The 4,006-nt window shown below is 40.1% G+C and overlaps 1 non-coding gene across 1 annotated transcript; it reads left to right on the plus strand.

Moving 5' to 3' along the window:
• Positions 1-3,635: 3,635 nt before the first annotated feature.
• Positions 3,636-3,707, plus strand: TRNAG-UCC (transfer RNA glycine (anticodon UCC)). Its single transcript has one exon. It is a non-coding gene; the product is annotated as a tRNA-Gly (tRNA).
• Positions 3,708-4,006: the final 299 nt, after the last annotated feature.

Here is a 4,006-nt window from a genome sequence, read left to right on the forward strand (position 1 = left end):
CTATTTTTTATCACTTTATTTGCCGCGAGCTGACTATAGGTTTTTGTTTTATTTCACGATATTTTTTTTATTTTGAGGTTTCAACACGACTTGAAGCTATTGATTCAAGGGTTTTTTTTTTTCAGGAAATAAATGATTTAAATAATAAATGAATGAAGGAATGAGTGAATATTCCGCGCCCACTGCCACCTTTTATCACCTTAATATTTTAAGTGGTTTTCATCTGATGGACACCGAGATTATAGGGCTGCTTTGTCGGTTGTCAAACGCATGAAAAACGTGGTCACGTGAAACTGGCGTTATATATATTGCTACATTGAATCTCATCAGAGGCCAGATGTTATTGGAGGTCGGGTTATTAGGCATTAAACAGGCACTTTTCAGACACAATTTAAGCAAGCAAGCGAATGCTTTATGCCTCTAACATGGAAAATTATTCCACGTGTGCTTTATTCACTGCTTTTCTTTTCGTAGACGGTCCGTTACGCATGTAAACACTGACTTGTGCAATACGCGCCTGGATCTCTTGGAACGTTCAAAATTGCTTCAGAGTCATCTCGTAAGCTTGAACTCGCAAACACGACGAGTTGATAATAATATCAGGGGCTGTGAAACTCAGACCCGCGATATGTTTATAAGGGACTCCGTTGTGGAGGGCTCCGGAAATTTTCGACAATGTGTTTCTCTTCAACGTGCACTGCCTTCGCTTAGTACACGGGCAACTGCGACTTTGCCTCCTCGAAATGCGACCACCGCGGCCTCAATGTAAATCCGCGGCTTTCCGTTGAGCATCCGAGCAGCATACTTCTTTTTCCATCGAGTTGGACACGAAGCGTTGATTTTATTCAGGAACTCACGCAGCCACCAGCGGTAAGGCTCTTCGGTTGAACGCCACATGTATAAATTTAATGGAATAATTCTACTTATCGTTGTCAAATTTTCTTATCGTTGTAAAATTGTGACATCTGTGTTACACCTTTCGTACTTGTTTTCTCTTTGCCGTTGTGTATCAAAGTTTTCTTTGCATACTGTGATTGCTTTATGCTGTTATAATCATACTGTTTGATATGTCTGTGAGCTATCACCGATATGCCATAAGCTATAATCATTTTTTATATACATTTTACACGAAAATTAGCCAAGATTGGAGTTTTTCAGCATATAAGCCCCCAAAACTCCACAGCCCCAATTATTTACTCCCTGGTAGCCGAGTGAACTCGGCACACGTCGTCGTAAAACGCACCTTTCTTAACGACAGAGTTTAGGAACTACATGACCGTGTTAAACCCTCAGCAGAGTTTCAGATCAGTGGTTACAAACTCTCTATGGACGATTTAAAAACCCCTTTTTTGATCGTGACTTTTGTGCGTGTGTGCACACGTGTGTGTGTCTGAATATCTGTACGGGCACCTGTTTGACATGGTGTGAAACTCCAGTTTATCAAGACTAGTTCAGTAATGGGAAACTGGAGAAACTCCTACTCCTATCGGTTTGTAGAATGTGTCACCCATGCCGCCTAATGTTCCCGTCTATATGATCGTGCGTATTAATGCTACTGAGCACACTTTTCCAGACTGTATTTGCCGCAGTGCGTTTCCTGTGTATATACGAAGGACCCATTTGAAACGCAAGAACTGGACATTCTACATATATTGTATTGTTGCTCACAATACTAAAATATGAATGTCGAGAATCGGGAAACCTCTCAGCCTTGCGTAAGAGCACCACATAGTCTACATATATGTACTAACAGAAAGGCAGTGTGTCTTGTGTTTTGAGCTGTTGCAAACAGGAGAACATGTCTAGGTACAACACAGCTGGCAGATGTGCTCTTATATAATACACAGACTACGCTCAGATATTTTTATTTTCTTCAGGCGAAACATCACGTAATAGATATGGAGGCGCTACATTGAGAACATGAAGGAGCACCCCACACTGCAATTTGTCAAATTATTTTGGTCAGCTACGTTCTTAACAAAATCTTAGGCTCCCCACCTGTCATTTGTCAGTACAACAATAATGAAAAACAAATGATGTCGTAACTTTTCTATGGCGCAGCTGGGCAGGCTCAAGTCCACATCTGCTACAAGAAGTGGCTACGTGGTACATTGTAATTCAGTGAGCATTCTTTGGGGGTGTCGTTCGCAAAAAAATTTATAAATGTGGTCCGGATGCCTCCCTCTTTTCTGGAAGCCAGTTGTGCTATTCGGAATCTTATAACCTACGCGTTTAAAAGCATGGAGACTTGCGAATATATCGCCAAAAAGCAATAAATTACTTTATTAAACTTATATTTTAGAAGCTCCTACGAAAGACATAGTATGGATTTTTAATTTGGTGTTGGGAAAGTCAGTCAGTTCACTTACTGTCTCCTTTTTTTCTTCAGTATGACATATATGCGTCTTAATTAACGACAACTTCATCGAGGATGGTCAGATTTGCGTCAAAAGTATTTTTACCAGCTTAACACCAATAAGTCCTTAATTAGATATATAAAAAGCAGCAGAAAGGCCGTGTGTTTGAATAACAATCTAAGAGCATCAAAAGCGATATTGCTTCATGAGGTAACATGCTGCAGGCAGAAATCAAACTCAAGCCTTCAACAATAAACTAGAGTAGCTATTAATAAATATTGTTCAAGTGCACAACCAAACTGTTAAAGCTTTTCCTTGCTTTGCATCACACAGTTGATTGAACGAAGAAAGAATTGTAAATTTAACGGGCTTGTTTTTGTTGTTAGGCATAATAGTAATGAAACAAACAAATGATGACACCGTGTTAAGTATAATAAATTTTTTAATAGAAAGTTTTAAAAACTGCGATGGAAGCGAAATTGAAAAAATATATATAACTTTCCACCGGCAAGCTATCATTTCGTTTACGTTTCTTCATTCTCAATATGTTCCCATTACTACTAATAGCAATATTTACACTTTCCCTAGCATCATCGCCTGCGCTCAATAAGATAGTTCATGGAAGTAACTTAGCGTCACTTAACTAGTATGATGCATATTCACCTTCGTGGTGGTGTTCTTGTGACGCTCTAGGAACGGTATTCGCAAACGTTTGGACTGTACGAATGAAGTTGGGCGCAAAAAATAGAAGTGACAAGAAGATGCTAAACAGGTGGCAGTGTGCCCAGAATTTTCTCTCATTCATTCATTATTTCACTCATCTTTTATTGTAGCGATGCGAAGTGTTAGGCTTGTACTGTCGAAGTGAATATTAAGGTCGTGAAATGAAAGACAAATAAAATACTTATAGGAAGACTGAAAGTTGCAAAAGCCGACGAGTGTAAAGGGTAAAACTTCAAGAAAAAAATGAGACTTTTTTATTTTGTCTACCATGAATTAACAAGAACAGCAAAAACTGAAAGCCTTGAAATTATATAGCTATTTCAAATGTGTTTACCAACCGTGAACTGCGTGGAGCTAACCACCTTCTAAAGAGTACGCCGCTTGGACGTGAATGTTCAGTGGAGCCGGTTCACGCACGCTAAACGACCTGGTCACTCCTCGCCCGCCAGCTGCTTGCTCTGCGGACTGATGCCCTAGATAGGTCAAAAACACAAACATTTCGCCTACGCAGCGTGTGGCGTCGGTGGTATAGTTCAATAAAGAAAGAAAAAAAAAGCGTCGGTGGTATAGTGGTTAGCATAGCTGCCTTCCAAGCAGTTGACCCGGGTTCGATTCCCGGCCGACGCATGTTTGTTTTTTGTTTTGTCGTTGCTCACTTTTTTTCTTTTTTTACTATAATGTTTGCCGCGACTTTACGGCCAATTGATCGGGTTTAAAACGAAGGGACGAAGTCGTGCACCCGACGTTAAATTGCTACAATGCCATTTTATATCATCAGTTAAAGCATGATTTCAGGGCATCAGAAAGGTGCGTTCCAGGCGCCAGTAATTCCAGAGGAAAGCAACGCTTCAGCCATCGCGAAATTCACACAAAAAATGCTTCGCACCAATGCAGTAAGTTCAAGTGAAGTCAAAAGCGACCTACTT

The sequence above is a fragment of the Rhipicephalus microplus genome, chromosome 8 (genome assembly GCF_043290135.1).
Source record: "Rhipicephalus microplus isolate Deutch F79 chromosome 8, USDA_Rmic, whole genome shotgun sequence".
Lineage (NCBI taxonomy): Eukaryota > Metazoa > Arthropoda > Arachnida > Ixodida > Ixodidae > Rhipicephalus > Rhipicephalus microplus.